We start from the raw sequence: 12,404 nt of genomic DNA, 5'->3' as shown, positions 1-12,404 counted from the left end.
ATATATATACTACAGTACAAGTACATAAATACAGTAAAAAAAGAGACTGTAAAACATGTACATCTGAAGTGCTTGTGGTCCTGTCTGATGGTCTGAGGTATAAAAGACAGAGCATACTGCTTAGTTTGTGTAACAGGAGGTCTTAGTCTACCACTACGTTCTATAACCCTACCAGTCAGATTACCACAGGAGGTAATATCGTATGCTTCCTACCACTGAGCTACATCCCCTGAAGATTTTCAGATTTTTTTGACTTTTTTCTGAGATAGACTTATCTTTATTAATCCTTTTGGGATGACTCTCACGAGGAAATTGAAATATCACTGAATAAAAGAAGAAACCTGGGTAAAACATGTAATGTTAATGTTATATATGGCTTCAAAACCTGTAAATGCAACTGCAGTGGCTGGAAATCAAACCTGGGCAAAATGATTGCACTGCTATGGTACAAAATCATAGTCAAAAAAGTAACAAGTAACACACCTGTTGCCTTTCTGCTAGACAATCACTGCAAATCTTGTAACAGACTGAAAAGAAATACATTGGTGGAGACTGGTGTCTTCCAGTAACTATGAGGTAACATTTAGTTTTGTTCATAAAGGCACATCTGCAATTTGGTAAACTGTGATGTGTCATTGATTTGCTACCACTGAAAGAATGGCTCTCGTTATCGGCAGGAATCGAACCTGCGCGGGGAGACCCCAATGGATTTCTAGTCCATCGCCTCAACCACTCGGCCACGGCAACCTGAAAAGAAGCGCCATACCTGTTTACACAAACTTTCATAAACTTTTCAATTAGTTAGCAGTAGTTACCAGACACGGGCAAAGTGCAAATCGTAGTGCACTTCCTGTGTCTGTGGATCCTCGTGGAGGCAGCTTGTTTGATTGATATGTTCCCTTATTTGTACCATAACAGAGATCTAATATTTTATCAAACCGGGTTGGGCAGGTAACCTTTCTGGTTACTTCTTGACAAATAAACTGCAATGGTTAGGAAACAAACCCAGGTCAATTGCGGGGGAGGTAGCTATGCTGACCACTATACCATCATCACTGGGCAATACAATGTTGACTGCAAATCTTGCAACACATCTGGGCATTGAGACTGATTTTTGCATGAAGTACCATACATGCAAGGATGCACAACACTGTGCTATACAAATTTGTTCAAATCCGTCTCAGTTGCTGAGTAAAGCTGGACATGGTTAAAGTGCACAGAGTCATCAGACACTTATTAAGTTAATCTTCCACTTTATTGCCTTTGTTACACTTGTTGCATTATTTCCTTTCATCCGTCAGAGTAAGATCATCTAAAGCTCTTTTACAGACTGGACCATAACACCTGATGGAGATGCCAGGGACTGAACCCAGGTCCTTATAAATTCAAATCATGCATTCGACCACTGAGCTGCATCCCCTGAAGTTTGTCTGATTTTTTTTACTTTCTTGAAACCTGGGTTAAAAAAAGTCGTAGTGTAGTATGTCGTAACAAGTCCAAATTTAAAGTTCTTGTTGTAAAACAAGAAGAATCCAAAGTCCTCTGGAGAATGCGGGCATTGATCCCGCTACCTCTCGCATGCTAATCAAGCGCTCTACCATTTGAGCTAATTCCCCTTTTCAGAAATTGTCATAGTATGTTGAAAAATTCATAAAAGTCATAGTATAGTATGTCAAAAAAATCATAAAAGTCATAGTATAGTATGACAAAAAATCATTAAATGTCATTAAAAAGTCATAGTAAAGTATGTCGAAAAATTCATAAAAAGTCATAGTATAGTATGACAAAAAATTCATAAAAGTCATAGTATAATATTCCTAAAAAGTTGTAGTGTAGTATGTCTTAACAAGTCCAGATTTATATTTCTTGTTGTAAAGCAAGAAGAATCTAAAGTCCTCTGGAGAATGCGGGCATTGATCCCGCTACCTCTCGCATGCTAAGCAAGCGCTCTACCATCTGAGCTAATTCCCCTTTTCAAAAGAAGTCATAGTATGTTTAAAAAATCGTAAGTCATAGTATAGTATGACAAAAATTAATAAAATGTCATAAAAATTCATTTTAGAGTATGTCAAAAAAATCATAAGTCATAGTATAGTATGACAAAAATTCCTAAAATGTCATAAAAATTCATTTTAGAGTATGTCAAAAAATTCATGAGTCATAGTATATAAGTATGACAAAAATTCATAAAAAGGCATAAAAAGGCATAGTATAAGATGTTGAAAAATTTCATAAAAAGTCATGAAAAGTCATAGTATAGTATGTCAAAAATTCATAAAAAGTAATGTAAAAAAACTAAAGAAGTCTCTTGGATGAGAGACAAAACATCTGCGGAGGACATTTTACCAAGTCCAGTTGCCCTCGGCCTAGTTATGGACTTTCGGGGTAATAACATGGATCAGGAACCAAAATGGACACATCTGGACTCAATGTGGGCATTGTACGGCAATATTTGACACGTTTAGAGCACAAAGACAATTATCAGTTTATTTCCCAATTGTCAGGTATATTTGTGGACTCAGGTGGACATTGTTGACAGAAACATTGGTGGATCTTGATTCCCACCATAGGATTTGTCCTGTATTGCAAATTGCCTTCACATCCCGTGCAATGTATTGCCATTGTCAAGCACATTGCCACCCTGGTGACTTTCTTCCATGTCTCCATTAACGCCCGTATATTTGGGCTGACAGTTGAGAAACCTTCCCTTGGTAACTATGACATGGATGACTGAGAAACTACCATTTCATGACGTTTAATTTACTATATCATAATTTTTCAAACAGGTCTTTCTGAACATCTGTAGGATCAGTCAGGATGGCCGAGCGGTCCAAGGCGCTGCGTTCAGGTCGCAGTCTCCACTTTAGGCGTGGGTTCAAACCCACTTCTGACAATAATTGTTTTCATTTGGAACTAATGTCTGAGAGTTGATATTGGGAATAAAGAACTTAGCAGTTCTTTGTATTCAAGAGGACATGAATGTGCACGAGAAACCCAATTGAAAGTACAGCGTTTTGTGAGCATCTTTATTGTCAACACATGTAAAGTTACTGACTCTGATTTAACTGAGGGATTCTGTGAAAGTTATCTTTTTTTTTTTTTTTTAAACTTTGGGTTGTGTACAGAACAGGAGAAAATGGTTCTTTGTTGCATCCAGATTTTTATGTGTTACAGATAAAAAGCGCAAATTGACATCATTCCATCCAATACGGTTAAGACGGGTTGACAGATAGATTTTAAAATCCTTACAGATAAACAGTCATCGTAGCTGTTTGCAGGATTTCTGCAAAATTTACCGAGATGAAACTGGGCCGTATAGTGGCGATTATACGAAAAGAGAGAAGTACTTCTACTTGTTGTTACCTGTCGTTGCTATGGGTAACAAGAGTTCACAGTCACTTGTTTCCTTCGGGGCCCGTAGTGGATGAAATGGTAAAACATTTGGCCCTGGATGCATATGAATGCCTGCCATATTGAACGACAAAATGTCCTGAAAAAAAGTTCTTTAACTCTATCTCCTTCAACTCTTTCTTTTTGTTTCTTGTTCTGTCTTGGCAAGAAGAATTATGCTTTTGGGTTGTCTGTCCATCTCTACATTAGAATCAGAAATTCTTTATTGATCCCTGAAGGGAAACTCTGGAAAAAACTGCTCCTTCGAGCCAGATTTGAACCAGCGACCTAAGGATTTCAGCTTTATGCCTCTACAGTCCTCCGCTCTACCAACTGAGCTATCGAAGGGAGATAGCATAATTACACACACTTCACATTCTTGTGGATGTGGTAACAGAGGACCCCCTGGAGGGATTTTCAGTGACAGATCACACTTTCAGTCTCAATGCCCAGATGTTTTAGAAGATTTGAAGTGAACATTGTATTTCCCAGTGATGGTGGTATAGTGGTGAGCATAGATTTCTTCCAAGCAGTTGACCTGGGTTTGATTCCCAGCCATCGCAGTAGCTTTCTTTGAGTGATGTTACTTGCTTTTTTTACAAGAAGTCCGCAGAAAGGTTACTTGCCCAACCTGGTTGGATAAAACATTAGATCTGGTTGGGCTGCACCAAGATGGCCAAGATTCTAATCATGATAATTTAGATAAATAATTAATAAATTCGATAAAGTGCTGGAAAGGAAGATTTCACCAATCGTTGAACCTCAGGTTAACACGGAACAATCTCAGCAAGGTGATTGATGGACGATTCTAGCTACTTCACCAAGTCCAGCCCAAATGACACAGCTGTAAGACATCACATCGGTTGGCTTTCAGCTATGTAATAAATGCAAATGGCAGTGATGGGATTTGAACCCACGACTCCAGAGAGACTGGAGCCTTAATCCAGCGCCTTAGACCACTCGGCCACACTACCTGCATGCATGAACTCTCTACATTGTGACAAACACCGGCATCGTAACTAACGGTATGCTTGTTAATGTTATTGGGGAAAAAAACCTTTGCAAGGAAAAAGCCAATACTTTATTAAAAACTGCTAATACTTTATTAAAAAATGTTATCACACTTTGTCATTTTTCTCTGGAATTTTTTCATAACTGTTCATAACTTTTCTTTTGCCTGTATCTATCTTTTATTGTCTGTAAAGCGACCTTGAGTGCTTAGAAAGGCGCTGTTAAATAAAATGTATTATTATTATTAACATTTTTCAATAAAGTATTGGTTTTTCCCTTGCGAAAGTTTTGTTCCAATAACATTAGCATATCGTTACTTACGGTCCCTCTGCGTGTCACGATGCAGAGAAAAGTCCCAGCCATCGCAGTATCTTTCGTTGTGTGGTTACTTGCTTTTTTTGTCAAGAAGTAACCAGAAAGGTTACTCGCCCAACCCGATTTGATAAAATATTAGATCTCTGTTATGGTCCAAATAAGGGAGCAAATCAATCAATCAAGCTGCCTCCACAAGGATCCACAGACACAGGCAGTGCACTACAATTTGCAGTTATCCCATGTCTGGTAACTTCTTGTAACCAATTGAAAAGTTTATGAACATCTGTGCAAACAGATATTGCTCCTTTTCAGGTTGTTGTGGCCGAGTGGTTAACGCGATGGACTAGAAATCCATTGGGGTCTCCCCGTGCAGGTTCAAATCCTGCCGACAACGAGAGGCATACTTTAAGAGTGGTAGCAAACCAATGACACAATTTGATAAATCACAGGTTACCGTATTGCAGATGTACCTTCGTGTGCAATATTGTGTTATCTCATAGGTACTGGAAGCCACCAGTCTCCACCAACGTTTTTCTTCTCAGTCTGTTTTACAAGATTTGCAGTGAACTTTGTATAGCAGGGCAATAATTTTGCCTGGTTTGATTTCCAGCCATTTGCAGGTTTTAAAGCCATACACAAATATTTCAATTTCGTTGCGAGAGTCATCCCAAAAGGATTAATAAAGATACGTCTAAGTCTATCTCAGAAAAAAAGTCCAAAAAATCTGAAAATCTTGAGGGGATGTAGCTCAGTGGTAGAGCTCATGCTTTACATGTATGAGGACCTGGCATCTCCAGCAGGTATTATGGTAGAGTCTTTAAAAAAGCTGCAGAAGATATTACCTCCTGTGGTAATCTGACTGGTAGACAGCACAACAAGCATTTTAAACATACATGGTACTATTTACAGTATTTATTTAACTGTAGTGTAATGTATTTAATGTTTTATGCTCCAGTTTTTATGGGTGTTACAGCAGGTATGAGCACTGTAGTTTCTATTTTTATGGATGAAAAAAAACTTCACATGCTATTAAGTTAAACCTTTAGCAGGTGCAGACATTTCACTTGAGACACTTGCTTTGTTAAACATCAACAGACTGATACAAAGCCTAGGAAGTAGCAGAGGATGGTTTTGATCCATCGACCTCTGGGTTATGGGCCCTGCACGCTCCCGCTGCGCCAAAGCTGGGGAACGACAGTCTGTTGGGGGGGGGGAGAAAGGAAGAGGAGGGGGAAGAAAGGGGAAGAAAAAAGAAAGAAGAAAAGAGAGAAAAATGAGAAAATTGAAGACATGAAGGTATTTTAGCCCCCCATGAACACTTAAAGAATTTTTTTTTGATGTTTTTAAATTTTGTGGGCAAGCCACGGCTGGGATTCGAACCATCGAACTGTGGAACATTAAGTCTACCGCCAGTCTAGGCATTTTACTGCCCCCTACTGTCTTTTAAATGAACTGTTCTTAGTAATTTAATTGTCCACAAGGCAGATATTCCATCAGTTTCTTTATTTTAGTCCAGTTTTCCAGTTTAAAAACTGTTTATTGCCTTATTTGGAAATCACTTTCCAGAATTTGGGGTGTTCCTCAGTTATAAAGCTGGGCTGGGTTGTAAATATTGATACAATAAATAATAATTGCAAATAAATAATCATTGTTAAGTTCTTCCCCACACCTTACAGAAAGGCTTAGTTTTGATCTGATTGCAAGGATTGTTTGGCATCTTTTATGAATGAAAATTGATACACTGTATTATTTATTCCTACCTTCCTGAAGTGAACAGCATCCTACATGTAACTGTTACTGCATGTTGTCATCATTGTCATCAACATTATCACCATTATTATTATTAATATTACTATTATTATTATTATTGTTACCCACTTTAGTGTAGAAAAAAAGGAATAATAAAGATTTTTTTGTAAAGGTTGATGGTAACTGTTGATGCACCCTCTTTTTTTTTCTTTTATTTTATTACAGTTGGCTTCATTCAACCACTGATTAGAACATTGATTATTTTTCTCTATTTAAATCAGATCTTGAGTGCTTTTCATTTTTGGCCCTCTAACAATTTTCTTCTTTTCTTCTAAATTCTTTTTTAGCATACTAAGTTTACCTGTACTTAAAGAACTTTTTTCAGGAAACCCAAATTTTGTCGCCCAATATGGAGGAGTAATGGCTCTTTACAGTGAATATGCAAAAGAAGATGTTCTCAAGTTCAGCCCAGGTAAATGCTCAGCCCATATTCACACAGACCTAAACCTACTCACTTAATGCTGGTTACAATATTCTAAAATCAATGTCAGAGAAAAATGACAAAGTGTTATAACATTTTTTCTAATGTATAACAAGTATTGGCATTTTACAATAAAGTGGCTTTTTCCTTGCAAAGGTTTTTTTCCCAATAACATTAACAGCATACCATTAGTTACAGTCCCTGTGCGTGTCACGATGTGGCGAAGAGTTGCATGCTGGTAATGTAGCCGAGTGGTCAAAGGCCCTGGATTAAGGCTCTAGTCTCTCTGGAGGCGTGGGTTCAAGTCCCATCACTGCAACTTTCAAATATTACATAGCTGGAAGCCACCCAAGTCTGTATGTGTATCATTTGGGCTGAACTTGGTGAAGTAACTAGAATCATCCATCAATCACCTTGCTGAGATTGTTCCTTGTTAACCTGAGGTTGGTGAACGCTCCTATTCCAGCACTTTGAGTAGAAAATCAACAAATAATTGTGATAATTAATCTTGATCTCCATATTGATCAAAGTAATTGCCATTATCATTTTGGCCATAATCATGCAGCTCAAAGAGATTTCATCAAACCAGGTTGGGCAAGTAACCTTTCTGCTGACTTCTTGTAAAAAAAAAAAAAAAGCAAGTAACATCACTCAAAGAAAGCTACTGCAATGCCTGGGAATTGAACCCAGGTCAACTGCTTGGAAGGCAGCTATGCTCACCACTATACCACCAACGCTTGACTGTAGAGGTATAAAGCTGAAATCCTTAGGTCGCGGTTCAAATCCGGCTCGAAGGAGCAGTCTTTTCCAGAGTTTCCCTTCACAGATCAGTGAAGTCTTTCTGATTCTGATGTAGAGATGGACAGACGACCCAAAAGCATAACAATTCTTGCCAAGACAGAACAAGAAAAAAAAGAAGAGGTGGGAGAGACAGAATTAAGTCCTGACAGAATAGAGCACTACAGACAAAAGATGTGAAATAGTGCCTAGTGTGAACAGAAGAATTGCAAAAAAACTAGCTCCTACTTTCTCCTGTTTTGTACACAACCCAAACTTTTACAAAACTAAATATAACTTTCCCCGAATCCCTCAGTTAAATCACAGTCAATATTTGTCTCACAAACCATCTCAATGTCCAATTTAAATAATTTATCTAACAGAATTGAAACTTTAACTCACCCCTGCTGTTTAAAATTGCTTCCTTGTCATTTTGATTTCCGAGTGGAATCAGCGAGCCCTCCTTGGTGGGAAAATGCAAAGACATAACAAATTCAGTTGTCTCCTACAAGGAGAAGACACAGAGGAAAGATACAGAAGTCATATACTCTGAGAGGCATTGGAGATCTTATCATGAATAATAAATATGAAAATCATTGGTAAATGTAAATTTCCATTACAAGTTACTGTTTGAAAAAATGAAAAGAATTGTTATTGAGATAGAGGCAGATGAAGTGTTTATGACCCATCAATGATGACAAAAGGATACACTGTTAGACTTTTTATTGTATTTTTGCGGTAACTTACTGGCAACGTGTTGCCAGTAAGTTACTGTAACTACGCGATTACAGTATCATAACTGTAATTGCTTTTTACAGTATAAAAACCCTTACAGTAACTTACTGGCAACACGTTGCCAGTAAGTTACTGTAACTCCCCGATTACAGTAACTTACTGGCAACACGTTGCCAGTAAGTTACTGTAACTACCCGATTACAGTATCATAACCGTAAATGTTTTTTACAGTATAATACCCTTACTGTAACTTAGTTTTACAGTATTAGAATACCCTTACTGTAACTTAGTTTTACAGTATAATACTCTTACTGTACCTTAGTTTTACAGTAGTAAAAATACCTTACTGTACCTTAGTTTTACAGTAATATAATACCTTTACTGTACCTTAGTTTTACAGTAGAAAAAGTACCCTTACTGTAACTTAGTTTTACTGTATAATACCCTTACAGTAATCATATTATAATTACAATTTGCTAAATAATACTGAAATTGTCTTGCTGTATTATAGTTTTATTGTAATTGTGGTTCACAATGTTTTACACTATTTGGCATTGGCTGTACAAACAATTTTAAATATTTTACATAAATTCTATTGAATTTAATAAATTCCAATAATTGACTTTAGCCCATGTACAAAAGTAATACATTTTTATTTTCAGGTAAAAACATCAGGAACAATATATTTTTAACTCTGAAAGTGCAAAAGAACAGAAAATTGACATACAAGTGATACTAAAACGATGTCTAAATATGCGCCAAAACACTGGGCAGCATTCAGAGGCAAATACAAGTCTGAACAATGTAGTTACCATTTGAATTGACTCTCAAAACGAATTGAACATTTTAAATCCCGCTGAAAACTAAATAACCTGTATTTGCAAATGTATACAAAATGTGGTGTGGTTGTTACCACAAAGCTGAAGTTGTTGGGCTTTGGAAGGAGGAACAGTCTGCTTAGAAGGATTTGTGAAGGCCGGACCCATGGTACTGTTGCTTGCTGAGCCACATCTTCTGGAAGGCTGGACAGAGAGGCCAAGATGGAGCCTCCAATCCAGAGATGCTCTGGTGGGGGGGTCCATACTGGACTGTATGAGAAGCAGAGAAATGATCATGAGTTTCTCTCATCTAAACTGTTAACAAACTTAAAACTTGTGCATAAACAGATATGACAGTATACAAAATAAGTCACCAGTAGTGAAGTCCCCAGATAATTCAAAGGTTCTTTCTACTTTCTTTGCTGTCTGTCGATGGGTTTGGTGATGATGATTTTGGAGCCGTTTCACAAAACTGATCTAACGAAGGATCTTCCTCTTTAAGTAAAAGGTTAATCTCTGTTAGGATCCTTTCCAAAGGGTGTCAGAAACTTAAAATAATATGTTGACACCATCAGTGGCAAAAACAGAACTTTTAGTGGACGAAATTGACGACGCACATTTGCCCTATATGATTACATTAGAACCCGGTTTGAAAGCTGCAGGTCACAGTGTTCTCGCTCAGTACTGGACCAACTTCAAAGATTGTTATTATTATCATCACTTATACAAAAAAAACATAAGAAAACTTAACTAAAATTAAAACAACACTTTTGTAGCTTTGCTGCATAACTGTGACCTCTACTTACACAAGTGGTAAAACAGGATGATTTAGTTGTGTCATTGTTGGAGCAGGAAGGGTACGTAGCCGCACACTTCATCGTACTGTGTAATAATTTTTCTGATGTTAAACTATTTTACATCACACAAGAAAATGCTTACCTAGTTTGATGTATCCACTCAAATTCGGTGAGCTGTTGGAGGAAGGTGGTGACTCTGGAGCACATACTCGTCACCTTTCTTTGGACGACTCTTCCCGTCTTGTAGCTTGTACCCACAGTAGCAGTGCACTTGGTGCCCTCATCTGGGTTGATCCTTAAGAAGAATCTTAAAAGAAAAAGGTTTAAGATTTTCATAATCAAGAGCAGTCATCTTTAAATACAGCCCTTTATTCACACACACACACACACAACACACACACACACACACACACACACACACACACCACACACACCACACACACACACACACACGTATGTTTTGTGGTCCTGTTTAAAGGAAGTGGGACATTGCTCATTTCCACAAGAAAACCTATAGTTTGCCGTTAGTGATGTTTTTTCACATGTCTACAGAATATTTCTAATTCTTGAGTACACAGGTTGCAAAACGTATACCTGTACATACTTTTTGTTGTATGAGGATAGATTGTTGAAAGGGATCATGTGCTCCTGTGGGTCATGGGGTCAAGCCTTCTTCCAGCTTTCTTCTTCCTCCCATCTCTCTCAGTTGTTCAGTCACTGGTTGTGTGTTGTACATTTGAAATGATGAAAAATTATTTTTTAAAGTGCATGCATGGGGTTATAAATACAATTACAAACAAGATAAAAAAATGCATGCATTTATATGCAGGTAACCAGTATAATGTAGGTAACCTTTATATTGTTAGAATAACACAGAATGTTAGGTGATGTATTAAAGTTAATCACTATGTCATTATAAAGAGTCCTTAAAATAATTTGTTTAACAATCTGGTCAAATTAAGTTCAAGGGGCTTGGAAAATACATACTTTTCTTTTCCACCATAAACCATGGTAGAAAGCAATAATACTACTGCAAAGTAAGGCACTGAGGCAAATCTTTGCTGGACATCACGATGTTTTTAAGTGGCCAAAACCCTGAAGCTAAGGCAAAAAACTGCTCTCCATAAATGCTGGAGGCACTGAATTTGCCACCAAAACTAGAGCTTAATGTGGTTAACGATGAATTAAATTTACCACACGTCTTTTATTAGCTAAAAAAACTACAACAAATATAGCTGTAATAAGTTGTGCTTAATCATTCTAAAACACTGACAACCAACCAACAGAATTGGGAGTTTAACGTTAGCATTAACCGGAGGTAATGTTAGCCAAATACGGCAACAGCAAGCTCATAAGCTAGCAGAACCGACCTTAAACTCCCAGAATATGGGTTAATTGTATTTCAGCCAATGGTGTGACAAATAAAAAAGATGTGCCGAACAGCGAATGTAAAACGAGTTGTGTTAGCTTTTACCGAACGTCGTAATTAGAGCTAGCTAATCCTCACCATGGGAAAATGTTAGGTTGGAGCGCGTCTGGTTTTCCTTCGGGGGGAAGCTAGTTAACAGCTTGCTCTAGCCCAGCTATGACACAGGTCGGTAAGCTAACGTCGCCGCTTGCGAAGGCTATCAGCAGAGATTTTAATGTCACAGAATTAGCAAAGATTGATCTTACCTTAAGCTGCTCCAGCTCTCTCTGAGTAGATGGTGTGGACCGGACTCTGCTGCCACGGACCAAACCGGTCCTCCTTTGATGTCTCGAGCGCTACTTCTTTCAACACCTTTGAAGTATCTACCCGCTATTCTTTGAAAGTCGTGAGGTCATATCACAAAATTTATTTACCTTCACAGCTAAAAGCATAATAATGTAAATGTAAAGGTAAAATATCTTTATAAATGAAATAATTAATTGTATAGAGATAATTTTATTTTTCCATTTAATTTCTATGCTTCTTTAACATTAACTAATATTTTCTGTCTGTCTTATTTAACTACAGTATCACTACTGCTGTTGTTTTACAACAGACTACCGCATATTCAAAAAATACAGTAAATCACTGTAAATCAAATGTTACTCCATAATGCAATGCATATTACCGTAGAATGAACCGGAAAAGAAAATTACGATATTTTACTGGGCATTTTGTGGTAAGTAACTGTAGAAATACAGTAGAGTTTAACACGTGTACCGCAAATTCAAAATATACAGTAAAGCACTGTAAATGAAATGTCAATACCATAATGCGCAATGTTTATTACAGTAATTAAACGGAAAAAAGAAAATTATGGTATTTTACTGGGCCATTTGGGTAAGTTACTGTAGAAATTACAG

The 12,404-nt window shown here is 37.4% G+C and overlaps 3 non-coding genes across 3 annotated transcripts; all 3 read right to left on the bottom strand.

Moving 5' to 3' along the window:
- Positions 1-1,898: 1,898 nt before the first annotated feature.
- Positions 1,899-1,971, bottom strand: trnaa-agc (transfer RNA alanine (anticodon AGC)). Its single transcript has one exon. It is a non-coding gene; the product is annotated as a tRNA-Ala (tRNA).
- A 1,679-nt stretch (positions 1,972-3,650) lies between these two features.
- Positions 3,651-3,738, bottom strand: trnay-gua (transfer RNA tyrosine (anticodon GUA)). The gene is given in 2 exon segments: positions 3,651-3,686; positions 3,702-3,738. It is a non-coding gene; the product is annotated as a tRNA-Tyr (tRNA).
- Positions 3,739-4,282: 544 nt separating this feature from the next.
- Positions 4,283-4,364, bottom strand: trnal-aag (transfer RNA leucine (anticodon AAG)). The gene has a single exon. It is a non-coding gene; the product is annotated as a tRNA-Leu (tRNA).
- Between the last annotated feature and the right edge of the window lie 8,040 nt (positions 4,365-12,404).

Source organism: Etheostoma spectabile, unplaced genomic scaffold (genome assembly GCF_008692095.1).
Source record: "Etheostoma spectabile isolate EspeVRDwgs_2016 unplaced genomic scaffold, UIUC_Espe_1.0 scaffold00002680, whole genome shotgun sequence".
In the NCBI taxonomy this organism is placed as follows: domain Eukaryota; kingdom Metazoa; phylum Chordata; class Actinopteri; order Perciformes; family Percidae; genus Etheostoma; species Etheostoma spectabile.
This window is presented reverse-complemented; position numbering and strand designations above follow the sequence as displayed.